Source organism: Gopherus flavomarginatus, chromosome 3 (assembly GCF_025201925.1).
Source record: "Gopherus flavomarginatus isolate rGopFla2 chromosome 3, rGopFla2.mat.asm, whole genome shotgun sequence".
NCBI classification, from domain to species: Eukaryota; Metazoa; Chordata; order Testudines; family Testudinidae; genus Gopherus; species Gopherus flavomarginatus.
This window is the reverse complement of record NC_066619.1, coordinates 208,674,987-208,689,728: the sequence shown is the minus strand read 5'-3', so window position 1 is coordinate 208,689,728 and position 14,742 is coordinate 208,674,987.

The following is a 14,742-nucleotide window of genomic DNA, read 5'->3' as shown; positions in this document are numbered from 1 at the left end:
GTGCTATTGTGTGACAAAAGACCCTTAACAGTCTCTTAATGGTTGCTTGCTTAATATGCAAGCCACAGCTGCCAGAGAGAGCAGAAAAAAAATTCTCTCTGGTTCCTTTTAAAACCAAACTGTTCCCCTCTGCTTAAAGCCCCTAGCAGAGAAAAGAAAAATATAATATTCCTACTGGCTTCTGGATTCTATCCCACCTCTGCCACCATGTCAATAACCTAGTCCCAGATTTGGACCTTAGCGTCCAAAATATGGGGGTTAGCATGAAAACCTCCAAGCTTAGTTACCAGCTTGGACCTGGTACTGCTGCCACCACCCAAAAAATTAGAGTGTTTTGGGGCACTCTGGTCCCCCCAAAAACCTTCCCTGGGGACCCCAAGACCCAAATCCCTTGAGTCTCACAACAAAGGGAAATAAACCTTTTCCCTTCCCCCCTCCAGGTGTTCCTGGAGAGATACACAGAAGCAACCTCCGTGAATTTAAACAGAGGGATTCCACCCTCCCCGTTCCCAGCCTGGAGAACAGAATTACCGAGAGTCAATCTCTCTTCCCCCCTCACCCAGAGGGAATGCAAAGTCAGGCCAGCACATCCAACACACACAGGTTTCCCCTTGACTTCTTCCTCCCACCAATTCCCTGGTGAGTACAGACTCAATTTCCCTGGAGTTCCCCACTAAAGAAAAACTCCAACAGGTCTTAAAAAGAAAGCTTTATATAAAAAGAAAGAAAAATACATACAAATGGTCTCTCTGTATTAAGGTGACAAATACAGGGTCAATTGCTTAAAAGAATATTGAATAAACAGCCTTATTTAAAAAGAATACAATTTAAAGCACTCCAGCAACTATAGACATGCAAATACAAAAGGAAAAAACCATATAACTCACTATCTGATCTCTTTGTATTTACAACTGGGAAACAGAAGATTAGAAAGCAGGAAATAGAAAAATCCTTCTCATAGCTGAGAGAGAGGCAGATCGAAGACAAAGAACTCAGACACAAACTTCCCTCCACCCAGAGTTGAAAACAATCCTGTTTCCTGATTGGTCCTCTGGTCAGGTGCTTCAGGTTACTTTTTTTTCAGGTGAAAGAGACATTAACCCTTAGCTATCTGTTTATGACAGTGGTACTTTGGACAGGGGTGCAATGAACAGGCCATTCCTCCCATCTCCCCTTTGAGCAGCTCTGAGTGGAGACTCAGCAGCTGCTGCCTCTCCTTCTGCTAAAGACAGCAGTGCACGATGGACCTGCCCTGTCAACAAGGGGCCAGGTCTATCACAGACATGCACTTTCTTCCTCAAGGAAGTGCTGGGACAGGCCGAGCCAAAGAAGCACAGCTTGGAGAGTACGGGGGGAGGGGGGCGGGAGATACCATGCAGCTCTGTGAGGCCACCAGCACCCCTGCTCCTTGTGGAAAGCCCTGGTATTAAGGCTAGAGCACCAACTTCTTTCTCACAAAGCAGTGAGGAGGGAGTGGGGTCCTTTACTGCCACATAGGCCAGATTCCTGACAGGAGTATAGTGACTCCCCACTGCTATTCCTCCTCCTCTGATCTTGCTGCCCATAAGCAAGTTGATTCAGACCTGTGTCAGCAGTAATGGAGTAGTGAGTTCTGGCACTTCTCTTTTTAGGACTTCAAGTATTGCCAAGCTTGCAGGTTATGCAAAGTAATCTTCTTGGATGATCCATCCTGCCTTCTACATTTCTTTTATAGTTGCTTCATAAGATACTTTGCTTTTGGAGCAAGGACTTTTTCTAAGGACTTGAAATCCAAAGTCTATGACTTAAATTTTGACCAGCCACTGTATTTGTGAAGTGAAATATTGAAAGTTTGCACCACAGCGGAATGCTGTATAATTTCTCTCATGTTTCCACTGTAGACAGGCTAGCTCTGTGTTTAGAGAAACTTGAATAATTGGTTAGCATATGAAGTCACAGGACCTGATCTTCTGAAGTGCCAATCATGCTCTCATGATTGCAGCCCTAATGAGGAGTGGGGAATAATTGACCTCAGAGTGCTATTTATCTAATTAGAAATATGTAAAGTAGTCTTTTCCCCCCTCTCAATTGTATATGACAGTAAAGAAGGTTAGAGTTGGCACAACCCCTGTATAATTAAAAATAAAACATTTTAATTTTGTGTTCATGAAAAAATGAAAATACTTGTTCTGGATATATATCCTTTCCTGAGTTTCTCAGGCCATCACTACAGGTGCAGTGTCTTAACGGGGAATTTCCATAATCTTAAAATGGGTTTTTTGCTAGTTTAACCTTAACTTTGAATTTCCTACCTTTCTAATGATTATTGCTGGTTAACTACAGTGTGGATTTAGTGGTTCCCTGGGAAAGGGAGCAATCATAAGACTTCTAACAAGAGACTCATTAAGTACTTACAGGCCTTCTTAACACACACATGCTTATGAGCCTTAGGCAGCTCATCAGAGACCTCCCTAACAGTCATTAGGAGTCTTATGGCTAGATCACTATTCTATGAACTGTAAGAGCTTGAGCATTTGGATTCTGGGTTGTGATATGGCCTATTTTACAGATGAAGTACCAGCCACAAAGCTCAGATCGAGAGCTGAACATCTCCAAAAATTTGGGACTGTTGAGTTGTAGCTAGGATTTTGTTTCTCACCCATCTTTGATAATAGAGAGACAAGGTGGGTGAGGTAAGAAGTTGGTTCAATAAAAGGTATGACCTCACTCATCTTATCTCTCTAATATCCTGAGACCAACATGGCAACAGCAATACTGTACCCATCTCTGATAAAGTAGTAGTCTTATTAGAACCTGAGTGGCATAATTAAACAAATTAAGATTGTTGAAATGTGAAAATTAAAATCAGCTGTACTAAACAAATCCATGCTGTATCAGATTGTTGCACCAGCACATCATGAGTATTTGGGATGAGTGGGTCCTACAAAAGTCCAGGAAAAACTAGAAATGTGACAGAGGTTCTATCCAATAGCCATGGCCAGTTCACTGTGAGATCTAGCTATCATTTAATTAGAAATGCTGGAATCACTTGTGCCCTTCTTTTTTTGTGGATCTGTGATAGAAATAAAGTATTATAATATGGTCTATTTTTATTTGCCCTCATATTTTAAAAACTAGTAATGCTAATGGTTCTTATAAAGTTTTCTATACTATAGGATGACTAAGCTACTAGAAACCAGCAATGGATGGGTAGATTTCAAAAGCATTGGTTCACATAAACATACAAAAATGCAGAGGTTTATCTCAATTTATATATGCAACTGTCATAAGTTCAGACTTTCTTCTGAGATTTTTCTATTGTTGTTGATTTCAAACAAGCCATAAAATGTGAGAACCATCACTCTGGTTCCTAGACAAAACTAGGAAGTGCAGAAATGCACAGACACTTTTTTGAAAACAAAACAAAACAAAATTGATTGAAAATATTTCATAACTTAGAGTTTCAGGCTTATTTTATTCAAGTTCTTTCATCCATTCTTATTAAAATAGCTATAAGAAATAATATCTCTAAAACAGTGTAACAGCACAAAAGTTCTAGCCAAGGATGTAAAATGGATAACAGTCTGTATATTTTATCAGTATGCTGCCTCCAGGATATTGTCTTATTGCTTTTAACCTGTAGCATGTTCTTACATTCAGAATATTTCTGAGTAGTAGATGTTAGTGAGAGTTCATAAGAACTGATTCACTATAACAAAGTCTGCTTATATTCATATCCATGGTATGTATGATACAGTTCAGTTTAATATTGCTAATGCAACTGTGACATAAATGTACATGAATGCTAATCAGATCATCATGCAGTAGAATGCAGGAAAAGGCAAACAGCTTCTACAGTGTATACAGATAATACTTTCAGTACAAATTTTACAGTTGACCTGATAGCCTAAATAAATTGATTTTTTTTCTCTTTAGCACTCATAAAATATCTAAATTGTTAACCGTAGCAAAGTATTTGTGCACTATGGAGTGATTGCAGGCACCAGTGCAAATGTGAAGTTAATACAACATTGTATGACATTGAAATGATTTGTAATTCTAAGATTATATTCATTTTTTTTAATCCGCTCAGTTTAGCTTTTGTCTGAGGATTGCATAGTTTGCCCAGAGAGCCTCACTTGCAAAGACAAATCCCCAAAAGAAAAGAAAATCATGTAGCAAAATAAACAAACAAATCTTCCAGGACAAATTGAAAAGTGATGGCATGCTTATATTTTAATACTTAGACAGTCTTAATGGCAGTGAGTCTAGGTTTCTTGAATATAGGAAGGGCTGTCATGATCCAATTGTGTGGAGTTCCTATACTCTTCAACCTTCTGGGAGATGGTCTTTAATGTCCATGTGCTTCAAAAGATACATTTTGAACTTCAAAAGATTATGTAACACTACATATAATATACTTATTGTCATCCCACAATTTGTAGAATGAATTTAATTGCCAATGACATTGCACTCAGGATTCCTCTGGATAGCAATAGCATAAGACAGGACATGAATTATACTGAAGTAGTAATCTGCCTTGGATGACTACATTCCTCCTCAAAAGCCATGCTGGTGGCCTTGATGTGGCAAAGCAGGCACACAAGCTTAGCTCTGTGCTATTGTGCTCTATTAATTGCATGGCTAGAAGACAATCATATGACTAGTATAGCCCAATTCATTTGATAAATGATATATATGTTTCATATAGAGCAATATTTCATTTGGATCACCAATCCCTAAATTGTTTCTAAGGAAACAATTCTAATAGTATTTTAGCCGACATAGCATACCAAGTGAATAACCTTTAGAGCAAGTATAAAGGGGCAGGATGACTAGTGCATAAGGCTTAGGTCTGATTCTGCTGTCCCTTTCAATGGTGTAAAATGAAAGTCATTGGAGTTACAGTGGTATAAAATTAAGATAAGTGAGAAGAGGACTAGGCCTGTAAAATCCATATATTAAAAAATAAAAGGATTGGGGCAGATGAGAACGAGATGGGTTAATATTGTTGTTAAAAAATGACAGTGAGATAGCAAAACATATTGCACATAAGGAACTTCAGTAAATGCAAGTGGCAGATAGTTGTCAATTTGAATAGCCTCTTGTGCTTTACTTTCTTCTACCCTTCTTTAAATTGAACATCTCAGTCTGTTTTAAAATCTGATCATGAAATTGGACAGAGAAATCACCCAGAGGACTAATCTTTTCTCATATGTAAATATTCTTCCATAAAAAAAGACTTTTTCTGCTCCTGATTTTTGTTTCTGCTGCTGCACTTGCTGTTACAGAACTGAGGCACATTCAGTAATGATGCCCTCTGGGATGCTCTCTTCTTCTTTTTTGTAGGTATTCAAAATGGAAAAGCAAACTTTTCTGACTTTTCTGTCTTAATGACATTAAGTTGTCATAGCCAGGGTTTAAAAAGAGCATAGGAAAACAATCATGTGAGGCATTTTCATCTGTGTATCATACATTTAAAAATACAGTGGAATCCTTTCGCAGGGAAATGTATTACATTTCTTCCCAAGAAAACTGCACTATAAGAGAAGAATGGGCCTTTAAATATTTTCTGATATCCTACAAAGGGTGCTTGGGTGACCTGATTCCATCAGTGGCAGTAAGTAGGGGCTTAGAAAAATGCAATTTCATGAAGTCTGGAAAACTTTAAAAAAAACAAAAAACACTGGCACTGGGTTATATAGGGAGGCGCTAACACCTACTGCTACAAAACAGAAAATTGAAGTGAAATCTTAGTAAAAAGCTGTGACGTTTTCCATATTAGAAAGTGTTTGAAAGGGACATTTACGGTTTGCTGGGAGTAAGAGGAACAAATATGGAGAGGACTGATGGATGGAAATATATTTTTGTTTTGTTTTTCAAAAAAAGATCTTTACATTTGGAAAATAGCAAAAGACAAGTGTGAGGCAGTTCATCAGTTTTATCTATTATTATATATGCCTAAATCGAACACTACAGAAAAAGTGACTGAAGGCACATCAGTAGCATTCTTCTTCCTATGACTTTATGGGAGTGTATAAATCAACTCTGACCACATCACATGTTATGGCGTTAGTCCTAGTTTTGATTCATGTGGCGTAGAGTCAGATGGTCATGTGATTACAACACTAGGACCTAGGAGAATTGGGTTTGATTAATGCCTCTTCCACAGATTTCCTGGGTAAATTACTCAGTCTCTTTGTGCCTCAGTTTATAAAACAGGAATGATAATACTTCTTTTTATCAACACATTGTCTGTCTTGCCTATTTAAATGATGACCTCTTCAAGGCAAGGACTGTTTCTTGCTCTGCGTATATATGCTGGTTATCCTGGTCTCAGTCAGTGCCTATCCTTGATCTTGATCTGGGCCTCTTGATACTACCATCATAAAAATACATAAAAATAATCATGATAAAAAACTGTCATTAATTTCCTCTGTTAAAAAGGTAAGACACGGATATTAAACTGAAGCCAGAGCTACTACGAAAGTTGTAAACGTTATTCTTTCCCCTCTATCCTTATTGGAATATATAGGGCACACAGATTCATAGATTTTAATGCCAAGAGGGATCACTGTTGTCATCTAAGCCAGGTTTACATTTAATATTTAGATTGAAGTAACTTCGTTACTCAGGCGTGTGAAAAATCCAGACCCCCTGTGAGGCATAGTCAAGAAGACATAACCTCAAGTGTACACATGGCTAGGTTGATGGAAGAATGCTTCCTCCACCTAGTTTCTGCCGTCTGAGAAGGCGGATTATTTACAGTGATGGAAAAACCGCTTCTGTTTTGTAGGAAGCATCTTCACCACAACCCTTGGTAAGTTATTTCAGTGGTAAATTACCCATACTGTTAAACATTTGCACCTTATTTCTAGTTTGATTTTGTCTAGCTTCAACTTCCAACTCTTGAATCTTTTTATACCTTTGTCTGCTAGTTTGAAAAGCCCTAGATTATCAAATTTCTGTCCCCCCATGTTAGTACTTATAGACACCTTAACATGCTCTTTGTTTAACTAAGAAGATTGAGCTTTTTGAATCTTTTGTTATAAAGCAGATTTTCCAATCCTTTAATCCTTCTAATGGTCTTCTCTGAACCCTTTCTAATTTTTGAACATCTTTCTTGAATTAAAGGACACAGTATTCCAATAGCAGTTACACACACTGCTAAATACAGAGATAATATACCCTCCCTACTACTACTTGATATTCTGCTGTTTATACCTCTAAGGACAATCACAACCCCCTAGTCCTTTTCAGAGTCACTGCTTCCTGGGACAGATTCCCTCACCTGTAAGTATGGCCTACATTCTCTATTCCTATATGTAAGACTTACATTTAGCTATGTTAAAACACATTTTGTTTACTTATACTCAGCTTACCAAGCTATCCAGAGCACAGCTTATCAGTGACCTGTCCTCTTCATTATTTACTATTTCCCCAGTCTTTGTGTCTGTATATTTTATTGGTAATGATCATCAGTAACAGAAAAGAACATAAACATGTTAATTAGCATAGGGCCAAGACTGATCCTTACAGTGTCCCATTAAAAACTTACTGACTCCATGATGATTCCCCATTTACAGTTACGTGTTGAGACCTATCAGTTAGCCAGTTTTTGATGAATATAATTAAGGCTATGATATTTTTCATAGAGGCCATGGAAGTCACGGAATCCGTGACCTCTGTGGCTTCAGCCCGCAGCAGCTGGGAGCTGCAGAATCCCCCTGCTGCTCCTGGCTGCTGCGCTCAGCGGGGGGACTCTGCAGTTCTGAGTCCCCACTGGTGGTGGGGGCCTCCGGAGCTCTGAGCAGGCCCACGCACCTGCCAAGCCACTTCAGGTGGTATGGGAACTCCACAGCTGAGCTCCCCATTTTGTCATGGATATTTTTAGTAAAAAGTCAAGGACAGGTCATGGGCTTCCCTGAATTTTTCTTTATTGACCATGACTCATCTTTGACTTGTTAAAAATATCCGTGACAAAATCTTAGCCTTAAATATATGTGCCATGTTGATTTTTCCTCTACACAAAATTACAGAATATTACAGCAACATGATTACATTAATTAATCAAATTTATGTCATCAAACAGATATTAAGTTAGTTTGAAAAGATCTATTTTCCATAAATCCATGTTCCTTGGCATTAATTGAATTACCGTCCTTTCATTTTTATCAATCAATCCCCATATCAGACAATCCAGGATCAATGTCAGGCTGACAAGCCTTTAATTGCCTGGGTCATTCCTTTTATTCTTCTTAAATATTAGCACAACCTTAACTTACTTCCAGTCCTCTGAACTTCCCCAGTGTTCTAAGACGTATTAAAAATCAGCAGCCCAGAGAACTTCTCAGCCAGCTCTCAAAACTCTCGGATGGAAGGTATCCAGACCTGTAGTTTTAATAATGTCTAGTTTTAGTAGATACTGTTTAGTATATGCTCCTTAGTTACTGTTAGAATGGATATTATTACATCATCATACGATATTACAAAATGGTCTATTTCCAAAATACAGAACAGAAACATTTCTTGAACACCTCTGCCTTTTCTGCATTATTATTGACAGTTATACAATTTTCATTTATTAATGGACCAATACTATTGTAATGATTCCTTTTGTTCTCAATATATTTGAAAAATGCCGTCTTATTGTCTTCATTTTGCTGACTTTAGATTTCTCCTTTTGTGTCCCTGATCAATTTTCTAGAATTCCTAGCTTCTGATTTATATTCATTACTATCAACTATCAACTTTGTCTTCCCTACCCCACACTCTCTTTTTAAATAACTGCTTTCCCTTTCCTTCTAAGCCAGATTGTTTTTTAAACCAACATTGCATTCTTTCTGAATTATGGCTTTTTAGCTATCTATTTAATTTCTCTCCCAACTGATATGGCTCAATTTCATTCAGCTTTGTGAAACTGACTCCTTTAAAGTACTAGGGATCAGATCCTCAAAAATTTTTAGGTGCCTAACTCCCATTGAAATCAATAGGAGTCAGTTACCTAAATACCAGAGGATCTGGGCCTAAGTATATAAATTACTGGTTTAGACTTTATTTGGTTTGCATATAACAAATGTAATCAAATCATGGTCTCTTGTAGCTAAGCTACCACAAATTTTTAGATCTGTGATAAGTTCCTCTTTACCTGTGAAGATGAGGTTTAATATAGAATTTCTTCATATTGGATGCAAAAGGATATTTGCATTAGGAAATTATCTTCTATAATATTATATTTAGAAATACCATTGATGTTTTAGTATTGTCATCATGAGACCTCCTGCATGTGCACTCAAATCAAAGTCCCCCCTAATTACATAACTTCTTTTTCTTTACATTATAAATAGGTGTTTAAGGAGCTAGTCATCCTATTATCTATGATTTGGTGGGCTATAGCAGACAGCAAATTAGTATCTCATCTTGTGCTTTATCTATTAGGACATTAATCCCTAACATTCAAGATCATTTACTTTTGAGTTGTCAGTGATTCAAAAAGAGGTGAGGCCATTTTGACATAGTGCCACTCCTCTCCCTTTTTGCCCACTCAGTCTTTTCTAAATGGGTCATAACCAGTGGTTTTAACTTTCCAAACATACTAATCTTCCCACCAGCTTTAAGAAATAATGACTAGGTTGAATTTATACTAATTAAAGAGCAATTCCAATTCCTTTTGTTTGTTACCCAGGCTCCTAGCATTGAGGTATAGGCAATTAAAGAATTTCTTCTCTTCATGTCCTTTGGTTCCTTGATTAATTTTGTTCTCAGCATCTTGATTTCATACTAGATGAAGGCTTATTTGTTCCCTTTTTTCACCTTCCCCTATATCCATTGTATAGCAACTGGGAATCTGAGAATAAGGACAAGTCTCCTCAACAGAAAAAAAGCAAGTAAGGATTAAGCACAGAGCTTTTAGAAATGTGAGGCACTCTTGTGCCAGTTTCAGGGACAATCATGAATATGTTTTGGCAGCTAATCTTGATCCTGTGCCATTTCTGCTGTGTGCCTGCAGATTCTACCTGCTAATCTTATATGTCTATCTGCTAATCTCTTCAGAACATGAAAATATCCTCATATCCACTGTGCGTGTTTATGAGCCTTCCATCAAGAGATCAGAAAGACTGTAGTGATAGCAAAGTTGTAAGATAACTTATATGGGATAGGGCTTAATAAACTTTACTTGGTCTCCCAACAGCACTCTATTATTGACAGTAAAGGGAAAGAAAGCTAAAAGAGAGCAATGATTTAGAGATATGAAAAAAGATTCTGAGGTTTTTATTATTTGTCTAGTGTTCCCCATCTGCTAGGTGCCTCACTGTCACACTGAAAGAAACAGTCCCTGTCTGTGCTTGCTAACTAACTAGATATCATTATGACCATGGGGCACTCTGTATTCACACTCTATATACTACTGTAATGATTTTTGTACAAATACTCTTTGTGGGGGATCATTTGAAAATTAATAACACATTGGTTAATAATATCATTATAAAATATATGTAATAATACTGTATGTGTAATTATGGATAGTCACTAATATTATGCCTTAAAGTCTGTGATGTCACTAAAATGTGCATAAACCAGGCATGTCAGGAAGAGTTGATAAACAGGTTTATTCCTGACAAAGGAAAGAGGACGACACCTCAGATCAGATGTGGCCTAAATTCAATGGACTATTCATTTGTATCAGAACTTGCAGCAGGAAGAGATAGTTTGCATAGTAGCAATCACCAGCCGGTAAAGGTCCAGCATGGAGCCTTATCTTTCAGATCTCATTGTTTCTATATTCAGCAGGAACACTATTTGGGGGTGCACTTGAGAAGACTATATTTCAAAGGTACACTGAACTACATAGAGTTTTCACCTTAGTTAGTCTTCACCTTAAGAAGACAAAGAAACCAAGGGATTTGATTCCAGTGATGATTCTTTGCCTGGCCAACCAGTAAAAAGCTGGAAAAACTGTGAGTCAGAGAAAAAAAATCTTGAACAAGATTGTATTGTGCTCGATTAAGTTTTAGACTTTTAGATGTGTGTTCTCACTTTTATTTGTAACTATTTCTGACCTTAAACTTGAACTCACTGGAAACCTCTCTCTTTTTGACTAAATAAGTTTGTTTTACTTTTTATTCTAAATCAATCCTGTACTGTGTTTGACTTGAAGTGGTTATTAACACCAGCTAACACAACAAGCTGCTGTGATTTTGTCTCTTTAAAGGAGTAATGGACCGTATTACTTCTCTGAAAGTTCCAGGAGAGGGCTGGACATTTCAGGGCAGACAGTTTTGAGGCAATGTGAGACTGGGGGTGTGGTGGGGTCACTTGGCTAGTAGTAACCCAAGCTGGTGTAGACCAGAATGTGGCTGTGATATAACAAGTAATCTGCTGGAGTCATAACTGGAGAACCAGGGCTGCTTAATATATAGATACTGATTACATGCTTGCATGCTGGCTGGGAGAAACTAGACAGGGAGCTACAGCAGTAGAGCATTTTAAGGCACTTGGGGTTATAGAACAAGTAGTGACACAACCTCTGACTGGTCCTGTTTGAACTCCAAAATATGCCAATTATACAGATTAGCAATTGAGAAAAAGGCAGTAACAAATAAGCAGGAGATCAAGATTATAAATACACTTTTTTTTTAATGTTATCCCTCTGTAATCCTCCTGTTCTAATCAACGTTAGCAATGCTTTTTCTACTTTTCCTAGTTTCCTTCTTCCCCATATATGCCACATTTTCCCCAGCAAGGAGTGAGAATATCAGTCAGTAAAAATATGCTCTAAACTAAACTATAGTCCAAAACCTAAAATTAGTCTCTTCTTCCAAGAATAATATATGGGGAAGGCCAGGATCTCCAGAGAGGTTAATGTATTGTTTCATCTACATGATAGAGGGGGAAATTTAGTATTAATACAGATTTATTTCAGCTGGTTCATTTTAACTCCAAAGTAAAATGGAACTAACACAAAGTAAATTTCCCTATTTGAGGATGGTACAAGAGGGAACAGTGAAAAGAAGTTATCTGGCTGAAGGCAAATGTCAATAGTACATATTCTGTTACAGAAATCAGAATAAATTCTTCAATGTAAAAAGAAATAAGTTGTGAAAGATAATCTTTGCCAAGACTGTAGTTAAAAAGTTTAAGTAGACTACTTCATTGACTTTTCACTTCTTGGGTAATAGGAAGTTACTTCACAAATCCAGATTATAGCATCATAGGACTAAATCTGGCCCCTTTGTGTGCCCCAGTATTAGGAGAATAAAAGGGATATTCACAATCCCCCAAAGATATATTTCCAGAACTAGAATTGTGGACCCTTGGACAATAATGCCTATCTACACAAATCCACAGAATCAGTGGAAGTGAGCTTCTACTGGTTCACCACAACTCTTGATTGGATAGAGTCAAAGCTAAGGGACAAAAAACAAAACAAAAAATTATTGGGTTACATCCACAGTCTAACTCTACAAAGAATCCCAGTTTCTCTGAATATTCCAATCTTCCTTGTCTTCATAGGTCATGAAGACAGACTTTCCATACTATTGTGATTAGTATATTTTATGGTTAAAAACACTTGCTTTGATAAACAAGATATTACATTAAAAAACTAAACTTTCCATTCTCACTATCAGTAAAAGCCAAACATCTTAATTTCATCATTCTACATTATTTCAAATTAGTCTGAAAGTTTTCTAGAAGTTTGCTTCACTTAACAATAGGTCTTTGTTTAGCAATAGACCCTTTGTTATACATTAACCTTTTCTTATAAACTCCCCCAGATCCAGCATTTTAGCTCCTAAACCTTTCATTAGAATGTCATATGCCTGCCAGGTTCCTTTAAAGGTTTGCCAAACTTTGTGAAATCAGCGGCCAGGTTTGGTGTGGACCCATTCACTCCCTACAGATCTTAGGGAGGGATTAAAAGTTTTGTTCAAAACCACATGAAACTCATCAGATCCCACTTGAATTGAATCTAGAATCAAAGCAAGATGCAGGGGTTGTGCATCCACACAAACTGAATGAAAAAAATGACAAAGAACAAGGTTAAATACCCTGAGAATGGGCATCTCTTAGCTCTAGTCAGCATGTGTGGCTTCTCTGAACTTATTTAGTCAGAAATAGTGTTAAAGAGAGAAGAAAAATTTTATTTATCAGATTGTTTTATATCAATTGCTATATTTTACTATAAACCATTCTTTATTGTTATGTAATTCCTGCATCACATTGCTGTTTATACTTGACAAAGATGAAAAAAGCTATTAATACAAGTATATATTCCATATCACTTATTCTACTTTCTAACCATAACTGCTATCAAGATTTATCACAGAGAAAGAGTCATTAGACTAGAACATCTATTAAGTCATTGTAATAGTGTATGATCCTACACACACAACAAAAAGGTTAATGTGGGCCTGATAGGCTAATTATGTTGTCTGGCTGCACCTGGAGGGTGGTTCAGGCTCCATTAAATATGAAGACTAGCTGGGAAAGGAACTGAGCTGTGACTATGAAGGTAAGCCATCTGGAGCAGAAGAAGATTGGCCTGGCTGTGAGGCATGGGTTTGGCTGTCTGCTGAGGCTCAGGCTGGCTGTGCTAAACTGGCTGGTCAGGGGCAGATGGAAATGATAAGAAATGATACTAAAATCAGACTAGAAAATGTGGATAGGAAAAAGATTGAGGAAGACTGGATGCACACAGGGAAAAATAAAAGAGAGTCTTTAGAATCAGTAGCAGGAACAACAAGTGGGAAGGCAGGAACGGGACACAGGAGAAAATTACTTAATAGTAAAATCCCTAGCTAAGGCTATAAAGACAGGATACTTCAACTCCCTGAGGAATGCAGAGTGTATCAAAAAAGTGTTGGAGACACAGTAAGAGCTAGGAAACTACCTTCTGGAGACTTGTTAGTGGAATGCAAAAGCAAAGGACAAGTAAGGAAGCTCCTTAAGACAAAGGTGCTAGAAAGCTAAAAAAATAAATAGTCAGCTACCCAGATTCCTAACTGAAAAATAGGGGTAGTGTATGAAGTGCTACTTGAAGTGCCAGAAGATGCAATAAAACAAGGAACAGGTGAAGAAAAGGTGATACATGCTAAGAGGCTAATTAGCAGAAAGGGATGTGATAGCCCTCAACAGCTGTGGTAGTCACATTTAAGGGAAGGATACTTCAAGACAGAGTAACTCTAGTACATCAGATGTTCTGGACTTAACCATATATACCTCCTCTATCGAGATGCTACAGGTGTCAAGATTTGGTGTCATAGTAAATAATTGCAAGGGTAAATTATGGTACAACAATTGTGGAGTTGACCATTCATATGACCAGTATGAGGAAGGGAAAAAACAAAAATCCTGTAGCTGTGGAGAAAAACACAGGTCACCATATGGAGGCTGAGCTGAGGCAAAGGAAGCTAAAGAAATACAAAAACCAAAATCATTAGCATCTCATATGCAGAAGCTTCTAGGAGACATCTAAAAGGAGAAACAAAAGTAGACCAATAGAGGGACAGGGATTAGCAAGCAACAAAATAATGGGAAGGAATTAATGAGTGATATCTGAGTAAAAGGAAGTGACATGCCAATTATAGAACAAGATTCACTGCATTTATGATTTGCCATAAATTTGTTATTCTCAGACAGGAAAGAAAACAAAGAAAATAAGATTTATAGGTATAGCTGCTGAAAAGTAACTATGAGTGAGCAACCTAAGTGAGGAAAGGATTGAAGTTTAAGAGAATGGGGGTGACTATTTTTAGATAAACT